At 48.4% G+C, this 21,855-nt stretch overlaps 1 protein-coding gene and 1 long non-coding RNA gene across 7 annotated transcripts in view; one reads left to right on the plus strand and one right to left on the minus strand.

Annotated features, from left to right (window-relative positions):
* Positions 1 to 21,855, minus strand: part of drosha (ribonuclease 3 drosha) — a 268,462-nt gene that overhangs the window by 12,542 nt on the left and 234,065 nt on the right. The window lies entirely within an intron of this gene.
* Positions 18,927 to 21,855, plus strand: part of LOC129380894 (uncharacterized) — a 100,428-nt gene continuing 97,499 nt past the window's right edge. For all 3 annotated transcript variants that reach the window (XR_008609093.2, XR_011890305.1, XR_011890306.1), the window contains exons 1-2: positions 18,927 to 21,416; positions 21,535 to 21,771. This is a non-coding gene — a long non-coding RNA (uncharacterized lncRNA). The remainder of the gene's footprint in view (positions 21,417 to 21,534; positions 21,772 to 21,855) is intronic.

The following is a 21,855-nucleotide window of genomic DNA, read 5'->3' on the forward strand; positions in this document are numbered from 1 at the left end:
CTTGTGGTCAGTAGCAAATCTTTAAATAACCCAGTTAAAATAATTAATGAATGTGTCGTGTTTAGTGGTGCAAGGGCCAGGTATGGCCAAGGAGTGCCATGCCAGTGTTAATGAGTTTGCAGTGAAGTTATGCTTTCTATGAAGTTGATGTGACCTGACTGTAAAGGGGCTAAAATAATGAACAATGACCTTCAATACATTATAAATGGTTTCAATGTAATTGACCATCCTTAAACACAAATAAAACTAAATTTGTTATTTTTAGGTCCCCGGTTAAGAAAAAGCCTTTTGAGGAGTTGTGCCGCATTACAATTGGCTGTGATGAAATAGAAAATTTCAACTCAGTGTTCTACTTAGGGGTAACCCTTGATTCCACTCTCAAAAGGCTGTGTCGTAAGCTCTCTTTTGCGTGCTTCGTACTGACAAAGGCACGGAGTAATTTCAGTTTTGAAACGTTGAGAACCTTATATTTTTGTCTCGTTCACTCTCGCTTTGGCAATTGTATTGAAGCCTGGGAATTAACCTACAAAACATACTTAGAGCCTGTAGTACATCTTCAGAAGAGAGCTCTATGGATAATCAACTACGCTAGCTTTAATACACCGTCAAGAAGTCTTTCTCTTGCAAACAAAGTAATGTCATCATTGCACCTGGGAGATCACCCCATGGTCTTATTAGTGTGCTCAATAACTAGATGCAACACACCTTTTCCTGGCACTATCTTCAATGCATCAACATTTAACAGTCCCTCAGCCTTTCTCAAGAAATTTCTGGTCTTGATATGTCACAACCGGTACAGTCAACAATGCATACATTATATAGGTGTCAAAATATGGAACTCACTTCCTACAAACATTAAGCAGTCAGTTAATTTTAATACCATGGTAAAAGAATTCTTTCTTTCTGATCTAAGAGGAAGAAGAAGTGCAGCGTCCATAGCTTGTGTTTACATCGGCTCCATCTTCTCTAAATGTTTGTGCCGTGATTTTCTGTGCATACCAGCCCTAATTTTGTACCATTCGAACCGTGAGACCACCAGGACTCTGTAGATATCAAGTTATCAGGTGGGACATTTATTTTTCCGGGACTGCGACCACTTTTGTGTTACGATCACGCCGTCGCCGCGCTAAGGCTAAGCACGTGCGCCAGGTGCTCAACCTACCAGGCTACCTGGCACGTTCCCGCGCGTGTCCGTGCGAGCTCTGCAACGACGCACAAGCCCCTGGCCAAATCTGCGAAGCATGGAAGTCCAAGTATGTGGCAAAGATATTTCCCCAGAAGAGCTAACCGCCGAGATGGGCTTGCGTACCGCCCGTTCCCGTTGGTGTAACGCCCGTCGCCCAGACGAGCAGCGGGGCCGAAAACTATCCCAAGAACAACAACCTAGGACCATCGTCATTGCCTTCGACGGACCTGACGTACCATACATGGTTCGGTATGGCGCAACACTAATCCCATGCTCCCTGTACCGCAAGCAGATCGATATCTGTTACCACTGCGGCCGTCTCGGGCACCGCATGGAAGTTTGCCCGTTCTCTAATAACAAGATCTGCCGGGGCTGCGGAGCTCGCAACCCAGATCAAGATCATCAGTGTACACCCAAGTGCATGTTGTGTTGTAGACCCCACCCCACAGCGGACAAAGCTTGTACTGCCAGATACAAAACGCCGTACGTTATACGAAGACGCCTCGGAGAACGCCGAGTAGCACAGCATTCAGCCCTTCAATCAGACGATTTCCCGTCCATGGAGACCAAGCACCGGTCCCGGTCCCGCTCCCTCTCCAGACCGAGGTCGGTCCAGATCAAGATCCACGTCGACTCCAGGGGCCAGATATACCTCAGAAAAGGTGAGCTTTGCAGAGGCCCTGATGGGCGTCTCGCGAGAGGGTCACGTAAAATCCACCCCCTGCCTAAACCCAACACAGACAACACAGACATCGAACACCTTAAGAAAGAAAACGCAGTTATGCGTGACTTAATCCAAAAGCTTACCCAGGAGGTTCACAGCCTCAAACAACCCAAAACCCAACCCACACCTAACACCCCAGAACCCGCTACCAACAGCCAAACTGAAGAACTCTCAAGACCAGCCCCAAAAAAGCGAGCCCTCCAAGAAGGAGCTCAGGGCCAAGTACGCTCCGAAGTCAAGGATATTGTCACGTGGTAGTGACGTTAAAGAACACAGTAGCAGTACTGTGAAGGACCAAACTAGCTTTTATTGGGCGAACCTGTGCCCACAAAACAGGCTACACTTAAAGCACAACGATAGCGGCGAACACAGTCGGCGATCGTCGAAAATCTGATCAGCGGGTCAAGCGCGTCGGCTTTTATAGAGCAGTCGTCGAATGTTCCAGACCAATCAATCGTTAGGACCCGCGTGCCTTCCACAAAGTTCTACACCATTCGTGTCACGCGATGAAATCAGATAACACAAGGTTCGGCGACAACAGACAGCCGAGTAGAAGTATCGATAACTTTCCAGAAACTTCGGATACATGCAGGCGCGTCCCGCGCTGTGCGATTACATTTGTTAGGGGGCGAAACGTGGTCGCCCGATAAAGATAAGTACACGTGTCAATACCCCCCTCTTAAAAAGCATCGACCCGATGCTGCAAACAAACGAAGGTAATAAACAAAGCACTCGTAGCAAAGAAAAGAACAAAAATGACGAAGTTCGTTAGCGTCCGTAAAAGGGTTTAAGGCGCACCACGTGGACCACTTCAGATCGTGCGCGGCGCCGCTGTGAATGCGAAATGCCGTCTGGCACGACCTCATAGTCCAGAGCGCCAATACGTCGGATGACCTTGTAGGGTCCGAAATAGCGTCGGAGTAGTTTCTCACTGAGTCCTCGTCGGCGTATCGGGGTCCAGACCCAAACACGGTCGCCAGGCTGGTACTCGACGAAGCGTCGTCGGAGGTTGTAGTGTCGGCTGTCGGTCCTCTGCTGGCTCTTGATTCGCAGGCGGGCGAGCTGTCGGGCTTCTTCGGCGCGCTGGAGATAGCTGGCGACGTCAACATTCTCTTCGTCAGTTACGTGCGGCAGCATGGCGTCAAGCGTCGTCGTCGGGTTCCTGCCGTAAACCAGCTTAAACGGCGTGATCTGTGTTGTTTCTTGCACCGCCGTGTTGTACGCAAAGGTTACGTACGGCAGGACCGCGTCCCACGTCTTGTGTTCGACGTCGACGTACATTGCTAGCATGTCGGCGAGGGTCTTGTTCAGGCGCTCCGTGAGACCATTCGTCTGCGGATGGTAGGCAGTTGTCCTCCTGTGGCTTGTCTGGCTGTACTGCAGAATGGATTGGGTGAGCTCTGCTGTAAAAGCCGTTCCTCTGTCGGTGATGAGGACTTCTGGGGCACCATGTCGCAGCAGGATGTTCTCGACGAAAAATCTCGCCACTTCGGCTGCGCTGCCTTTCGGTAGAGCTTTAGTTTCAGCAAAACGGGTGAGATAGTCCGTCGCCACGACGATCCACTTATTCCCGGATGTTGATATCGGAAACGGCCCCAACAAATCCATCCCAATCTGCTGGAATGGTCGGCGAGGAGGTTCGATCGGCTGTAGTAATCCTGCTGGCCTTGTCGGTGGTGTCTTGCGTCGTTGATAGTCTCGGCATGTCTTGACGTAACGGGCGACGTCGGCGGTCAGACGCGGCCAATAATACCTCTCCTGTATTCTCGACAGCGTCCGGGAGAATCCGAGGTGCCCAGCGGTTGGATCGTCGTGTAGGGCGTGCAATATTTCTGGACGCAGCGCTGACGGTACAACAAGAAGGTAGCTGGCGCGGACTGGTGAGAAGTTCTTCTTCACGAGCAGGTTGTTTTGTAGCGTGAACGAAGACAACCCGCGCCTAAATGCCCTAGGGACAACGTCGGTGTTCCTTTCCAAATACTCGACGAGACCTTTTAGCTCCGGGTCGGCTCGTTGCTGTTTAGTGAAGTCTTCCGCGCTTACTATCCCAAGGAAGGCGTCGTCGTCCTCGTCGTCTTGCGGCGGGGGATCAATGGGGGCGCGCGATAAGCAGTCGGCGTCGGAGTGTTTTCTTCCGGACTTGTATATTACCGTGACGTCATATTCTTGTAGTCTGAGGCTCCACCGCGCCAGCCGTCCTGAAGGGTCCTTTAGGTTAGCTAGCCAACACAATGCGTGATGGTCACTGACGACTTTGAATGGCCTGCCATAGAGGTAAGGACGGAATTTAGCTGTAGCCCAAATGATGGCGAGGCATTCCTTTTCAGTCGTAGAATAGTTGCTTTCCGCTTTTGACAGCGACCGGCTAGCATACGATATCACTCTTTCAAGTCCTTCTTTCCTCTGGACTAGGACGGCACCGAGGCCTAGGCTACTGGCGTCAGTGTGGATTTCGGTATCGGCGTCCTCGTCGAAGTGTGCAAGTACCGGCGGCGACTGCATGCGTCGTTTGAGTTCTTGAAATGCCTTGGCCTGCGGCGTATCCCACTTGAACGCGACATCACATTTGGTTAGATGTGTTAGCGGCTCCGCGATGCGTGAAAAGTCCTTGACAAAGCGCCTATAGTAGGCACACATGCCAAGGAATCTGCGCACTGCCTTCTTGTCGGTTGGCTGCGGGAACTTTGTGATGGCAGCTGTCTTCTGTGGGTCGGGGCGTACTCCTGATTTGCTGATCAGGTGGCCTAGGAACAAAAGCTCATCGTAAGCGAAACGGCACTTTTCCGGCTTTAGAGTGAGCCCTGATGACTTGATGGCTTCTAACACTGTCGCAAGCCGCCTAAGGTGATCGTCGAAATTTCCGGCGAAGACAACGACGTCATCCAGGTAAACAAGGCACGTCTGCCACTTCAGTCCGGCTAACATCGTGTCCATGACGCGCTGAAACGTTGCAGGCGCCGAGCACAGTCCGAATGGCATGACCTTGAACTCGTAGAGGCCGTCTGGCGTGATGAAGGCAGTCTTTTCGCGGTCTCTCTCGTCGACTTCTATTTGCCAGTAGCCAGACTTGAGGTCCATCGACGAGAAGTATTTAGCGTTGCAGAGCCGATCCAATGCGTCGTCTATCCGTGGAAGGGGGTACACATCCTTCTTCGTGATCTTGTTTAGTCGACGATAATCGACGCAGAAGCGTAGGGTCCCGTCCTTTTTCTTTACCAGGACTACAGGAGAGGCCCACGGGCTTTTCGACGGCTGGATGATGTCGTCGCGCAGCATTTCGTCGACTTGTTGCCTAATAGCTTCACGTTCTCGCGTCGAAACTCGGTAAGGGCTCTGGCGGAGTGGTCGAGCGCTCTCTTCGGTTATTATGCGATGCTTTGCAACTGGTGTTTGTCGAATCCTCGATGACGTCGAAAAGCAGTCTTTGTATCGCCGGAGAAGACTTCTGATCTGTTGCTGCTTACTCAGAGGAAGACTTGGATTCACGTCGAAGTCTGGTTCGGGGACAATGCTCATCGGGGTAGATGCGGCTGAATCCGAGAGGACAAAGGCATTGCTGGTTTCCACGATTTCCTCGATGTATGCGATTGTCGTGCCCTTGTTGATGTGCTTGAACTCTTGGCTGAAGTTGGTTAGCATAACTTCCACTTGCCCTCCGTGGAGTCGAGCGATCCCTCTTGCGACGCAAATTTCACGGTCGAGCAGGAGATGTTGGTCGCCCTCGATGACGCCTTCTACGTCAGCGGGTGTTTCAGTGCCGACGGAAATAATAATGCTGGAGCGCGGCGGGATGCTCACTTGATCTTCGAGCACACTCAAGGCGTGGTGACTACGACAGCTCTCCGGCGGTATCGCTTGATCTTGCGACAGCGTTATCGATTTCGACTTCAGGTCGATGACTGCGCCATGTTGATTCAGGAAGTCCATGCCGAGAATGACGTCTCGTGAACACTGTTGGAGGACAACGAAGGTGGCAGGGTAAGTCCGGTCATGAACGGTAATTCTTGCCGTGCAGATCCCAGTCGGAGTAATCAGGTGTCCTCCAGCGGTCCGAATTTGAGGGCCTTCCCATGCAGTCTTAACTTTCCTCAACTGGGCGGCGATGGGTCCACTCATGACGGAGTAATCGGCTCCTGTGTCTACTAAAGCGGTGACTGCGTGGCCGTCGAGAAGCACGTCGAGGTCGGTGGTTCTCTGTCTTGCGTTACAGTTAGGTCTTGGCGTCGGATCACGGCTGCGTCGTGTTGAACTGAAGTTGGAACGTCGCGTCGTCAAGTCGTCTTTCATCGGTGTAGTCCCCGCTTCTTGATTTCGTCGGGACGGCGGCGTGTCGTTATGTCGTCGAGGTAGTTTCGTCGGTGTCTTCGTCGGCGGCGGAGGATCTTCGTCAGTTCGACGAACAGCAACCGCACCTCCATCGGTTGCTGCTTTTAGTTTTCCGGATATGGGCTCGCTGACCGGCCCCGGGCTGGGCCAGTGTATGGTCGGCGCTGCGGCGACAGGTAGCGGCCTGGTGATGGCGAACGCGACGGTCGTCGAGAGCTCCACTGAGTAGCGGCGAGGTAGTCCGCGATATCGCGAGGGCGTTCACCTTGCTGCGGGCGCGGAGCGTTGACGGCGAAACCTCGCAGTCCCATCTCCCGGTATGGGCATCGGCGATACACATGGCCGGCTTCTCCGCAGTGATAGCAGAGCGGGCGGTGGTCGGGGGCTCGCCAAATGTCCGTCTTCCTCGCGTAGGTGCGCTGGGCGACGAGTGGGCGTGCTGGCGGCGGCGGCGGACGACGGAATTGCGTCGTTGCAGGGCCCTGGCGTGGTCGCGGAGGGGGACCTTGACGGCGTGCCACGGCGGCGTATGTCATCGCTTCTGGCTGGGGCTGCGGTAATTGTGGTTGCAGCTCGGGAACTCCAAGCGATCGATGCACCTCTTCTTTCACGATGTCGGCGATCGAAGCCACTTGAGGCTGCGACGAAAGCAGGACCTTGCGCAGTTCTTCGCGCACAATGGCCCTGATGGTCTCCTGAAGGTCGCCGGAATCGAGTCCTTGGATGGCGTGCTGCGGCGTGAGCCCCTGGCGGTTATATTGCCGGGTGCGCATCTCCAGAGTTTTCTCGATCGTCGATGCCTCTGCAGAAAACTCAGCTATGGTCTTCGGCGGGTTACGAATGAGTCCTGCGAAAAGTTCTTGCTTGACGCCCCGCATGAGGAAGCGGACTTTTTTCTCCTCTGACATTTCCGGGTCGGCGTGCCGGAAAAGACGGGCCATCTCCTCCGTGAAGATCGCGATCGTCTCGTTTGGCAGCTGCACTCTGGTTTCTAGTAGTGCTTGGGCTCGCTCTTTTCGCACGACGCTTGTAAACGTTTGCAAGAAGCTGCTTCGGAACAGGTCCCACGTCGTTATGGTGGCTTCTCGATTCTCGAACCAGGTCCTGGCGGCGTCTTCCAGTGCGAAATAGACATGCCGCAGCTTGTCGTCGCTGTCCCAACTGTTAAACGTAGCGACCCTCTCAAACGTCTCGAGCCAGGTTTCCGGGTCCTCGAATGTTGATCCGCGGAACGTCGGAGGTTCCCTGGGCTGCTGCAGCACGATGGGGGACGCTGGGGCTGCCATTGGGGTTGCCTTGTCCACAGTCTTCTTGGTCTTCTCAGGTAGAAGTCCGTGCTCCGGGGGCAGCTGTTGAAGACGGCGGCTTGCTCGATGCTCCGGGACTACGTTGGTGTTCACTTTGCGGTCCGGGCTTGGATCACGGCTTGTCGGGGGCGTCCGGTACATGAACGAAAGCACCTCCACCAGATGTCACGTGGTAGTGACGTTAAAGAACACAGTAGCAGTACTGTGAAGGACCAAACTAGCTTTTATTGGGCGAACCTGTGCCCACAAAACAGGCTACACTTAAAGCACAACGATAGCGGCGAACACAGTCGGCGATCGTCGAAAATCTGATCAGCGGGTCAAGCGCGTCGGCTTTTATAGAGCAGTCGTCGAATGTTCCAGACCAATCGTTAGGACCCGCGTGCCTTCCACAAAGTTCTACACCATTCGTGTCACGCGATGAAATCAGATAACACAAGGTTCGGCGACAACAGACAGCCGAGTAGAAGTATCGATAACTTTCCAGAAACTTCGGATACATGCAGGCGCGTCCCGCGCTGTGCGATTACATTTGTTAGGGGGCGAAACGTGGTCGCCCGATAAAGATAAGTACACGTGTCAATATGCTCGTAACACTCCAAAGCACGGTGGAATCTTTACAGAATTCTCTAATCGCCCTTATGCACAGTCACCGCCATGGAAGCTAATATTCGAACCCTTTTCACACAAACCGCTTCCACTGCTCAAACCGTAGCCATGGACACCACAGGAACCGTCGCCGCCACCCTGCCACCTGTGGCATCCCCTATCCTTCATCATGGCCCACACTAAAATTGACACAACATTGTGGCAGTGGAACTGCCGAGGCTACCTCCATAAACAACCCGTTCTCCGTCAACACCTCCGTACTACTTCATGTCAACCCGACGTAATCTTGCTCCAGGAAACGCACATTACTCCGGTCAGCCTTCCAAGATATCACTCTTTCACTGCGAACAACGCTCCACACGGAGTCTCCACACTTGTTCGAAAAAGAATTATCGCAATCGAACACGATCTCAACGATCGGCGCACCGAACACCTCTTCACTGAGCTCATCCCGCACAGAAAACGAAAGGAAGGAATATTTATCCTCAATATCTACAATACTACATTTTAACGCCATAGCCGATTTCTAACCCTCTTCAAAAAGGCCCTTAACATCGCAGGCAGCAGCCCCCTTATCATCGGAGGTGACTTCAATCTCCCGCACACAGTATGGGGTTACAGACACAGCTCTGCTGCAGGTCGTAACTTATGGCAAGACTCCCATGATCTCGGGCTTACACTCATTACTGACCCAGCCTTCCCCACTCGCCTCGGCACTTCTACTGAACGAGACACGACGCCAGACCTCACTTTCACCAAAAACGCAGACAACGCCCATTGGCTAAACACCCAACATGACCTCGGGAGTGATCACTCTATCATCGAAATTACTCTCCCACACCTAACAGCCGTTATGGGAAGAACAAGGGACTTTACTTGGACGGACTGGGATGCGTTCCATAAACACCGTGTAACAGCAATGACGGACACTCCCATTACCGACATAGAATCATGGTCATGCGATCTACTGTCTGATACTAAATCGGCCACCCGCATTATCACAACAGTTTATCACAACATTATCACAACAGACTGAGCGCATGGACAGTAGACTCGCCCACCTTATCGAGGCCAAATCATCCATCCTCTCTAGATGGAAGGGACAACGGTTCAACAGAAGACTCAGACGGAAGGTCGCACTTCTCAACAAGGAAATTGAAGCACACTGCTGCGTTCTAAGTCAACAGCAATGGACAGAGCTCTTTCACTCTCTAGACGGGCAACTCCACCACCCCCGCTCGTGGAAAATCCTCAAACATTTGATTAACAGCACCACCACCCGCTCATATCAGCAAGATCGCCTCACCAAGCTTTTATTCACAGAAAGCAAGACGCATGGCCAGGACCACGTTATTAAGAATAGCTTATGTCAAAAGTACATCCCATCTGGACCCACTCAACCTCACGGCCCATACACAGGGACCTCCAACCCTGCCCTTGATGAAGATTTCAGCGTGGCAGAGATTCATGCTGCCCTACATAAGCGGAACAGCCGTTCGGCGCCAGGCCCAGATGGTGTTACGAATAAAACACTAAGAAATCTAGATGACCCCTTGGTGCAACAACTCACCGAATACATCAACAACTGCTGGCGCCAGGGATCCATTCCACCGACATGGAAAACAGCCAAAGTAATTCTCATCCCCAAACCCGGTAAGCCATCTAGCCTCGCCAATCTCCGGCCCATATCGCTAACTTCATGTGTAGGCAAGGTCATGGAGCACGCACTCCTAACCTGTGTAAACACTCACCTCGAAGACACATGTGCTTACCCCCACTCGATAATTGGCTTTAGACAGCATCTTTCCACCCAAGACGCTATGCTCCAACTTCAGCATCAAATCCTAGATGGCAAATCCCGTCACACGAAGGCGATCTTGGGCCTCGACCTCGAGCGCGCCTTCGATAATATAAGGCACTCCACCATCCTCGAGCGCATCTCCTTGCTCAACCTTGGAGAACGCACTTACAACTACGTAAGAGACTTTCTATCCAATCAGAAGGCCTTCCTGTCGGTCGGAGACATTCGATTGGAGGAACTCTCCCTCGGCAGCACGGGCACACCGCAAGGCTCTGTCATTTCCCCCAATACTGTTTAATCTGGTTATGCTCGGATTAGCACAAGAACTACAAAAACTCAACGGCATTGAACACACCATATACGCCGACGACATTACAATCTGGGCTGCAAAGGGCAGTGACGGCCAAATCGAAACTGCCCTACAAGACGCCATTGACGTCGTAGAAAATTATCTTGAAGGCACGGGACTCCGCTGTTCCCCTGAAAAGTTGGAGCTTCTCCTACACCGCCCCACACTCCGTGGACGCCCCCCGCGGGGCTCCACGACTAAACGCCAATACGAGGAAATAGAGCTCAACCTGAGGGATGGCAGACCTATACCCGTAGTCCCTTGCATCCGCGTTCTTGGTATGACCATGGAAGCCAACGGAGCTAACTCTACGGCTATCTCAAAGATACTTCGACAGACCGCCAATACATCCAGACTGCTGAAGCGAGTGACCAACCGGCGAGGGGGTATGAAGGAAGAAAGCCTCATCCGCCTTGTCCAATCTTTTATCGTCTGTCACATCACTTATGTTGCGCCCTTTCTCAACTGGTACAAAGCTGAAAAGACTAAACTGGACATCATCATTAGAGGAGCCTATAAGCAGGCCTTAGGACTACCCAACCACACCAGCACGGAACTTCTACTACAATTAGGTATCCACAACATGCTAGACGAGTTAATCGAGGCCCAACGTTGATCTCAACTAGAGCGGCTTACTCTCACGGAAACAGGCCGCAGCATTCTAAACAAGCTTAATATCACCTACTACCGTCAACATGGAGACAAACACCCAATACCATGCGACATTCAGCAATGGATACACGCCGACCCTATTCCGAAAAACATGCACCCAGACTACAACAAAGAACGCAGGAAGGCACGAGCTACTTCCCTCATCAAAGCTTACGCCAACACCGCGGGCGTCACCTTCGTCGACGCAGCTGAGTACCAAGATGGACGGCGCTTTGCGGCGGTTACCACAGCAGGCGGCTTGCTCCGACATGCTGCCAGCATCATTACCAAAAATGCCGAGACGGCCGAGGAAGTGGCCATCGCCCTGGCCACTCTTGACCCAGCCTGTCACACCATACTGAGCGATTCTCGCGCAGCAGTCAACAACTACATCAAAGGTCGTATTTCTCATCAATCACTCCATATCTTACGACAAGCCCCGCATTCGTCTGAAAATCAAATCACCCTCTTCTGGATCCCAGCACACGCCGGCGTTGTCCACCCGCACCTCACCAACCTCAACGAGGTTACACACTCCGTAGCACGAGGACTAGTCAACCGTGCCAGAGACGGTGCAGGTGCACCCGCAGGACGCGACCGCCTTAGAAGATACAACGACCTTGTAAAGTCATTTTACCTCGCAAGAAGAACCTTCCCCACCCCTCAACGCAAGTTAAACACAGCACAGGCAACCACCCTTCGCCTGTTACAGACGAATACATACCCCTCCCTCACACGCTATCACATTATATACCCTGACATCTACCCGAGCCAGACGTGCAAGGTCTGTAAAACTGAATCGGCAACACTCCCCCCCACATGCTGTGGGAGTGCAGACATCAATACCAAAACCTTAATCCCGTGACCCTCTCGTCGAGATGGCACACCGCCCTGCGCAGCTCCCATCTCGACGACCAACTCTGGGCGACCCAGCAGGCCTACGAAGCGGCGAAGAGGCAAGGCCTCGACGTCCCATCGTGGGAGGCCTAGGCCCAGCCGACTGAACTGCTGGTGCTCATTAAAGTTCACTCTCTCTCTCTCTTTCTGATCTAAACTGATTAGGATTTAACAAAAATGATAATGATGTCAACAAATGGATACAGCGTTACTGTTATGCTTTCTTGTTGTATCTATGTATGTGTATAAGGATGCATAGTAATTTGAGTGTGAGTGTAAATGCCGGGGTACCCTTGTTCTTACTCGATATACTGTGCATCAAATGTATCTATAGCATATCAGTGTGTATTCTTGCTACATTGATTGAATAATAATTACGCGTTAGCCTTCTGCAAACAGATAAAGTGCTATAATGTTTAACCAGTTCTTTTATGTGTAACAGTTTCGTGTATTCTTATCGCCAGCATGCATGTTTGCGGGCTGCTGTGGGAGGAGGCCATGGGTCTCGTTTCAGATGCGTGCTGCCTCACTGGTGGTGGGGGGCTCTCGTCGTGGGCGACACTTCGCACTTTGGACAGCAACTAAGCCTTTCTGCTTTTGGGTGATGATGGCCGTGTCGTGGGCATGCGGGGGATGGCACGCACCCAAGCCGGCAGGGGCCGTGGCTTTTTCGCTCCTGCGGCAGTCTGCAGCATGGTCTATTGGTTTTTGTTTGGTTGTATTTCTTTATTTCTTTTTTTTTTACGTTTGTTCAATCCAAAACAAAGAATGACTGTACCCATGTCTAAATTGTTCATTTTTCTTTATATAACTGCATGGATCTATAACTAGCATATGGCTAAGGATTATTATTATTATTATTATTATTATTATTATTATTATTATTGCTCTATGAGAATTTAAGGGGAATTTTATTTACTTTGTTAAATCCATTATTTCGTTGTATCCCGTTTTGTTAGAATGAGGTTCCAGCGTATTCAGTTTACTGCTACAGAGAAGTGTGAACTTGTCATTAAAGTTTCCAGTCTAGCTGTACAGTGGATTGTACCTACAGTAGCATTACCCCGTAGATTAAATGAATTGTTCGTGGTAGTAAATTCAATAGAATGTGCTTGGCTTCTTGTTGAAAGCCATGACCCAGTGACTAGTGAAAAAGTTACATTGTGTGTACAGCTAGTAAAAAAGCATTATGTTGATACACTATTCTTTTAACTCTTTCTTTACAGCTAGAAATGTGCTAATTTTTGGTGCTTTTATGTTTTAATGTTTTATTTAATCCTTTCAGCCGCGAAATAATTCTGTTGACTTAAGGCTTACTTTCTGCACATTTCTTACATCTTCAGAATCACAAAAAGCGTACAGCTGCAGATTAGATTTTAGAATTTTCAATTCTTTAGTGAGTTTTGTCAAGTTTACAGAATGTGGACTCCATGCAAAAACTCACTACAGGAACATCAAGTATGAGCACATCAACTATTTCATGTCTAGCAGGCTTGAAAAACACGTATCCAGTCACTTGAAAATTATGCCTGATGGAACACATGGTGAAAAATGATGAAAGTGAACCAGCTGTATACGACATACTCACACCAAGCAAAAATATCTAACCGTCTACTTTCCCACTTGTTTTACTAAAACCCTTTTGCATATGTTATTCAAACTTACAGCACAATTCCAATCGGAAGCGTTTCAAGATGTGCGACACATTTTAAATATCGTAACTTTCATCAATGCTTCTGCTGTTGATGCACAACTTTCGTATACACAATTGTGTACAAAGCGCCTCCAAAGAGTTAGGATGCATCGGTTGCAAAGTGTATCCTGATTAGAGGTGTTTTGAATGAAAGTAAATCGGAAATAATTGCTCAGAGTTTTTGAGAATTCTTATGTGAAACTTCAAAGAACCACATCAAGAAGCATGAATCAAAGTAATAATTTGCTATTTTTAGCATAGGTACTTAGATAAAAAAAAAAGAAATCTGAAATATACAAACTATGCACCTTGCTCCTAGTTTCCAACTTCTGTAAGTTAGACCACAAAAAAAAAAAAAAAAAAAGTATGCAGATTTGGTGGCATGAATATTAGCCATAGTGATGCCCGTGCTATGTGAGAAAGCCGTGGCTTCACACATGTGAAAATGGGTAAGCGCCTATGACCTGAAAAAACGAGTAACAATGCAAAGAATGGGATGTGTAGGCTGAGACAGACGAAGCGCCGATGGTGCAGGGACCATTTGTTTTTATTCAATGCAGTAAGCACCTGGTTCCTTATTTACTGCATTCTTTAGGCTCTCAAAGCGATGGTTCTTAGGTTGGGGAGCATGTACAAGCTTCCTCGTACTCGATTATCAAGCTCAATCAGTTTTTCTGTGCATGCAAACTGGTTCAGTCATGCACCTTGAACTGGTGTGGTAGCCTTCACATGCTTTGTTCAGCACTTGTACAGTACTGTACAGTAGAGTGTTGTACAGTATATTGTAGAGTTATGAATAAGGGCATTTGCACAGGCGGAGTTCAAAAGGCAAGAGATTACACTGCTAGTCAAGCTTCTGCTGAAGGTTAGTCTGAAGTTGACTGTGTGCTGTTGTGTGGGTGAAAACTTCACACAATGGTAAGGAGTGCTCACAATAAGTAGTACATACATATGCTGTAGAAGCTCTGATGAATAAAAGCAACCCACAGTGGGAAAAAATGAAGTTGCACTTGATATTAGTGTAACATGATCATCAAAAGAACACGTACTCCTGAGCACCAAGGTTTGAGCCATCGTTAAAACAGCATAGAAATCAGATCAGAAAATTAGACAACCAGATAGCTGCTTCTGTGTCTTCACTGCTGCTGTCATTAAAATTGTAGAGTAGATCAAGTGCAAATCTTGCATTGTGAAAGTGGCTGTTGGGCTGGCTCCACATGCTTTCACACAACGGCTTCTTCAGCTTGGTATCCTCAACACCGAGGGCGACTTGTCGAGGCTCATCGCAACGATCAGCTCCAACATCTCATACGCAGCCATCAGGGCCGCGCTATACTCTCTTGCCTTGGCTACCCTCTTCCTCAGACACCCACACATGTCCCACAATATCGCCTCGCTCCTGCTCTATGTGCTAGCATGCAAGTAGCTCCGATTCCCCGTAAGATGCATCCCGAGCGACATGCCAGCCGTAGACGCGCCTGAACTCAGGCTCTGGCACGCATTTTTGGAGATGGCACCACAATGACACCGGTTTCGTACACTGACGCGGCTCGCTACCCAGGGAGGCGGGCCATGTGTTTAGCTGTAACAGGTACACAGACGTGCTTAGGGTGTGTGTCACAGTCCTCGCAACGTACAACTGCTCAGCAGAGGAAGGAGCTATTGCCCTGGCCATTGTCCATGCCTCGACCCTTCCCGCACATGACACCCCCATCAACATAGTGACGAACTCACAGGCTGCCTGCTGGGCCTTCGTGCAAGGTCTTGTGACTGCACACACAAATCGAATTCTCTCCTCTATCCCCCCTCCCGTGTTACGCAGGGTGCGTATCGTCTGGACTTCTGGACATGCCTCTCTCCATGGTAATGAACGCGTTAATGCGGTAGCCTGATATCTGACTGACCGAGCGCCATCGGAAGAGCTGTCCAACCCAGATGACGCACCGCCAGAACTGCTACACTACACCGAGACGCTCTAGTGCTACCGACAAAGCCGCCATAACTATACCCCTCCTCATCCTTCGCTTAATAAGACAGATGCTGCTGTCTTGTGGCAACTGCAGGCCAATTCCTTTTCTTGTCTCCACAGGTTACATATCTTTCATCCCACCCTATACCCTTCCTATTGTCCCTACTGTGGGGCCAAACCCACGGTGTACCACTCCACATGGGAATGCCCTAACCCTTCGGGTGTTCCTCCTATACCCAACCCTACCCTTTCCTCTTGGGAGTCTGCGCTGCTCAGCAAAATCCGGCAGGAACAGCAACGGCTGATCCAGCGGGCTCGCGAAGTCGCACATGGCAATGGAGCCCTGGACTGAGGACCCCACTCATCGAGGAAAATTTCCTACTTGTTTTGCCAAATAAATGTTTATTCTCTCTCTCTCTCTTTGACTAGGGAAGTGCTAGGAGCACTTGAGGTTAGCTTCAATGGTACCATCTGTCGAAGTATTATTTTTCCAGAGTCCCCTATGTGTCAGAAATTGTAAAACCTGATCAATAGTTAAAGTGCAGTTATCATTTCATACTGTGCATGGCGTTGTCCATGGAAGAATTCGAACAGCTATGTTTAACAATCTCTCAAAAGCTGTTGATCATATTGATCAATTTCTCTGGTCCTAGTAATGAAAGAGTTTAGTATGAATAGATGTTAACCTTTTGAGGGTCAAGGATGTAAATATACAGTGCCATGAACAATTCCCAAATGGTCAATGCCGCATATTTATGATGCCACCTGTATGTTCGAGAAATGCACCAAATTTTCAACTCTCTTGCCCAGCAAGTGCTGCCACCCAGTGTGGATACCAGAATTAAAAAAATTTTTTTTGCTCCATAGCCTGCAGGTTTTCATTCTACGGCTTGTTCACGCCGGCGTGTAGGCAACTGCTCGTGGTTCTCATGTGTGCACGGGCGCAAGGCAGTTAGTTTTGGATTCACTTCGGGGTTGTTTTCGTTTGTCGTGCTCACAAATACTGATGTCTAGCTGGTTTCTAATCTCTCAAAGGGGCATAAAAATAAATGAAAATCTCTGAAAGGGTCACTGCTGCATGCTCGCTCATTTATTGCTCAAAGGGCTGCGACTACATCTGTTCACAGGAGAGTGCTGGTATATACAAACGTTGCCACTGTATACGAATGATGCTGCCAGGCCTGCATTTAGTTTATTGAAACTCGTGAAAACTGATTGCCCCTCGTTGGCGATGGGACGAAGGATTACTGCAAGTTTCTGACTCCTCTATTTTTTTCTGATGGGCACACGATCACACAGTTTTCTTGTGTGCATTCACATACTGTATATGGTTCAATTAGGCTATGGACGTTCACGCCAGTTGCACTTCCGCAAGTGAGTCGAGCAGCGATTCCTATGATGGGGACTACTGCCGAAAAGCCAAATTGGAATATATCTACTTTTTTATTCATATTGTAAGTTTTTATGCAAGCCCATCTGTACTGATAAATAAACAATGCATGTTTACCAACGGAAAATATTTTTTTTGCTGCTTTATGGTCACTCGGGAAAATTTCGGCGATTTTTTTTTTAGACATACGTCACTCTGAATATTTTAAATCTGAAATAAATAAAAAACTGCCCTGGGGGGTTGCATTTGGGGGGAAAGAAGGAAAAAAAAGGGAGAGAGAGAGAAACCTTTAAAGGGTTAAAGGGATACTAAAAGCAAATACTAAGTCGGTGTGGACTGCTTAAATACCATTCCAGAAGCCTCACAACGCTTGTTTTGTGCCACGAAAAGACTTAGTTTACGAGAAAATTGCATTTGAAGAGTCCTAATGTCTTTTTCGAAATTCAAATCTAAAATGAAAAATTTAATTACGGGGTTTTACGTGCCAAAACAACTTTCTGATTACGAGGCACGCCGTAGTGGAGGACTCCAGAAATTTCAACCACCTGGGGTTCTTTAATGAGCACCTAAATCTAAGTACATGGGTGTTTTCGCATTTCGCCCCCATCGAAATGCGGCCGCCGTGGCCGGGATTCAATCCCGCGACCTTGTGCTCAGCAGCCTAACACCATAGCCACTAAGCAACCACGGTGGGTGAAATTCAAATCTAACGCCACCCAACCGAGGGAGTGGCGACGTTGCATACATCACCACATTTTGTTCCCGTCGTTGAGTAAAATGGCGCCCGATAGATGGTGGTACCGAGCCAAGACAGAGCGGTGGATTCACCGCTGCAGCTGCTTTTTGGTAAAGTGATGTAGACCGTTCGGGCATCCCGTGACATCACATGGAAGTTGAATTTTCTGCTACTTGCAGTTTGTGCGAGTTTCACGAGCCAGCAAACCCCGTGCAGCAGTACCGGATAACGAAACTAGTGAAGCACGAAAGCGTGGGCGGCGTGGAGTCGAGCGAAAATTAAACCGTTCGACCGTCCGCATTGTTGTCAAGGGTAATTTCAATGAGTCCTTTTTTCTAAATAATGAAATAGAACTGGACAAGTAGCATTTCATTTCGTCTTATAACACAATACAAGGATGTTTTTTGCAACAAATGATTGAGTACTAGTGATAGAATTTAGCTGAGGAGTGCTTTCACGATCGGGCAAGTACTTGAATGTCCCGGGGGAGTCTCTATACCATGTCCTGCATTTACCTCAATTTCTCAATTATTAAGGCTCCATTCGCAATAATATTGACGCCTTAGAGATTCTTGAGCACTAATCTATCACTTTAGCTAGACTTAAGGGGGGACATGGGTTTTGGAGACCAAAAAAATGTGAAAAAATCAATATCTTGAAAACAGTATTTTTGGAATTTCGAACTATTATTCTACCACTTTGCCAAATTTTGCACATTCTAAATCAATATTTTAGCCGTAATTAAATTTTTGGCACCAGTGTGGGCTACATATGAGCCAAATTTTCCGTAAAAAGGTGTTTTTTCCATGGCACGTGACGGCCCCTGCAGTCGTTCGGTCGCGCAAATTTCGCAAAAATTTATTCAAAGAGTTTATTTCTTAGACGAGAATACAGTTATAAAAGGTAACGCTACAATGCCAGCCGAAGCAGCGCAGACCAGCCCACTGCCGGTTTTTCATGCGCGGATCGACAACCGCAAAAACATAGCATATAAGAATCCAGCTATGATGCCATACCTGCCGTGGTGCAACAGGTATGTCACAAATGCTGGCTATATATGACTTTTACAACAAACAGTTACCTTGATTTTAATCAGCTAAAACAGGTTTGCTCCCGACGAGTATTCCATGGTATAATATCGAATTTTTGCATTTCTTCACAGAAAGGCTCGGCATTAACACAAGGACTTAAATAATACTGCAGTTTAGATTCTACCAGCACCACTTGCTTTTGCTTCTCAAAATTAGGCGGCTTTTCACGTGTTTATTTTAAGTGGTGGTAATTTGAATTAAATCTAACTAAGGCTTGCAGCTGTTTGCAGAATACGAAAAGGAATGTACCAATATATATTCCCTTTTCCGTGCTACACGTTCAACTCACTTGAGCAATTTACTGGTGCTTGTTGCTTGAGGAATATACATGACGAATCTGTTTGGCGAATTGACACAGGCTGCTCAGCCCAAATTTTTTAGTGAAATATGCGTTTTGGACTGTATGGCTGCAGCCAGATCATAAGTAGTATGGGACATATTGAAGATATAATTCCCCGGTGCAGGGTCAAAAATCAAGTGAAATATGTAAGGCTTGCGGTGTCTTTCTTATGAAGGTTTGTGAGGTACTCTTTTATGTACCGACGAAGCCGATAGTTCTCCGTTTGTATAATTAAACAATGCTGGATCGAGACATGGTGAGGCAGAAGGTGTTTGAATTTTCCTTTTCTAGGCAGCCTAAGCTGCACTGTTGTACCTCGAGTATACTTTAGGCATTGTAATTGATGCTGTAAAAAACTGCTTCATGGTTTCAATTCGAAGTTGTAATGAACTCATGGGTTTCGCGGAGAATGCGTGCCTCATCATAACGACAATCAGTTGCTACCATTGGGTGAGGAGTGTGCCATATAGTCGATAAAAGCTATGGAGGGCCACCATGAAATATTTTCTCGCTTGCAATTGGTTGGGTCTCGATCTTAACCGCAAAACTTTTCTTTCAGGCGATTGCTACTATGGCATTTGTAAATTAACTATGTAAACACTCTACATGATGTGCCGTCATATTAGTAACCATGAGCAATTCGTTTTATGGAGGCGTGTTTCAGAGAGCAGGTGAAAGTAACAGCAAACATTTTCATATGACATGCGTGCCTAACTCTTTCTTTTACGCATTAATAAATTGGCCACATTTGACTAGAACAACTCATCAGAGTAATAAGAATCATGATGACAGCTTCACAAGGGCAGTGTCTTTCTAACACGGATAACATGTTGCCACCAATTACTGAGATTTTTCTTCCATGTAAAATGCAACGTCTCTCATAGCTAATACTAAAGGAATGTTAAGTGTTTGGCGAAGCATCATACACAATTTCGCATGTTAAATTTGCAGACATTCTTTTTACACAAAATTTATGGACAGAGACGGCACATATATGCATTGCAAAACCAGTAGACCCCTTGAACACAACATAGCTTGCAATATCCAAGCCGCAAATTTTCTCAACTCAAGCGCTTTTGAAGAAGAAACTGTGGTTCAGGCACTGCAGCAGAAAAAAGCTGACATATCCTTCAATAAGTATAGCTCACGCCACCCATACCCCAAGCATACACGAAGGAAACAAGCGCGCGCAGCAGCTGAGCGAGCCGAAGCGGGCAGCTTCCTGGCCGTGAAGTCACTCGCGAGATGGCGCCACTCCAATTTCTCGTCGCTAATAGACGTTGTTGTTCTCGCACGTTGTTGTTCTCGCCAACGTGACATAACATGTGCGTGCGCTGACGCTACGTCGGATTATATTTAGCCCGCCCGCTCCCGCAGTCGAGCGACGCCGGAGGTCCCGACGTCGTGTAGGCCTAGTCCCTCGAAGCGCTCCTGACAACAGCCGCGTTTCATCGACATTTCGGCACGACGCTACTATTCTGCAGCTGGAATTTTTACGGCGTAGTGACAGTGAAGCTCAAGGAAAACTTCAAGCATTAGCGTCAACTCCTGCTACTGACTGAAAATCGGAACTACTAGATGGCGTTTACGACATCGCTGTCGAGGCAAACAAGCTGGCTACGTCTGCTGAGCATGTGTCTGCTGAAAACTTGCAGTGGGTGCTCAGAAGGCACCACCGTAGTGACACTAGCCAGACAGACTACATTCCTGGAGGCTATTAATGCAATAGAACTTGTATATATTCAAATATATTGCAGTGTTCTGTTATAAAAATAAGCTCATTTTGTTTTTTTCAAGTTTTCTCAGAATCTCATTTTTTGTGTTTTTTAAACTTGCTGAAGCGCCATCTAGGTCTTCAAGGTACATAGAATCATAATTTTAACAGCGGCATGTAGCTACATGTGTGTACTACCCAATGCTAGGAGCAGATTCTTTAATTTCGCTTTTGTAAATTTTAAAATCTGGCTACTAATTGGACCACGTAATTGCCATGTCTGGAGATTGAACTTCAAATTGCTGTAAAATTGGCAATACCTGCAATATAAAAAAAGTAGTCGCAGTTGTGTTGTTTACACTTTCTAGTATCCAGCTATAAACATTCTGGCTGATACTCTTCTTACATTGTTTTGCAACGGGGGTGTTCGCCTAGCAGAAGGGTCACTAGTTATAGGTTGTAGCGCTAGGCTTAAACAGGTCGGCGCTATATCGTAACGGGGAAGCAAGCACTTCTTGTCGTCTTCTCTTGCACCAGCACACCAGCACCATGCCCACTGCCCAGTGCCTTCAGTACAATCACTCCCCACCAAAAGAGTAGCCATCCTGGCGACTTAAGGACAGGAGAACACAGGTGGGTCATGGCACTGCTTGAGCCGGGAGACGTGGACAATTTCTTGGCCCCGACGACGCTGGTCGGAAGGCGTTTCGAGTGGTTCGAAGAGGTAGTTGACCGCGGATGTTTGTTTCAGTACCCGATAAGGACCGTGGTACTTGGAGAGCAGCTTGGAGGAAAGGCCTGGAGGAGTAGAGGGCACCCACAACCAGACCAGCGAGCCAGGCGCAAAGCACGTAGCCGTAGTAAATGAATCGTGGCGAAGCTTTTGGCGCCACTGGTCCTGGGATGTGAACGAACGAGCGAGCTGGCGACATTCTTCGGCGTAAGAAGCCGCTCTAGAAACAGTCATCCACTCCGAAGCATCTGGCCGGTAAGTTAGAATCGTGTCCATAGTGCATGAAGGTTCGTGTCCGTAAAGGAGAAAGAAAGGGGAGAACCCATTGGTGCTTTGCGT

Source organism: Dermacentor andersoni, chromosome 1 (assembly GCF_023375885.2).
Source record: "Dermacentor andersoni chromosome 1, qqDerAnde1_hic_scaffold, whole genome shotgun sequence".
Lineage (NCBI taxonomy): Eukaryota > Metazoa > Arthropoda > Arachnida > Ixodida > Ixodidae > Dermacentor > Dermacentor andersoni.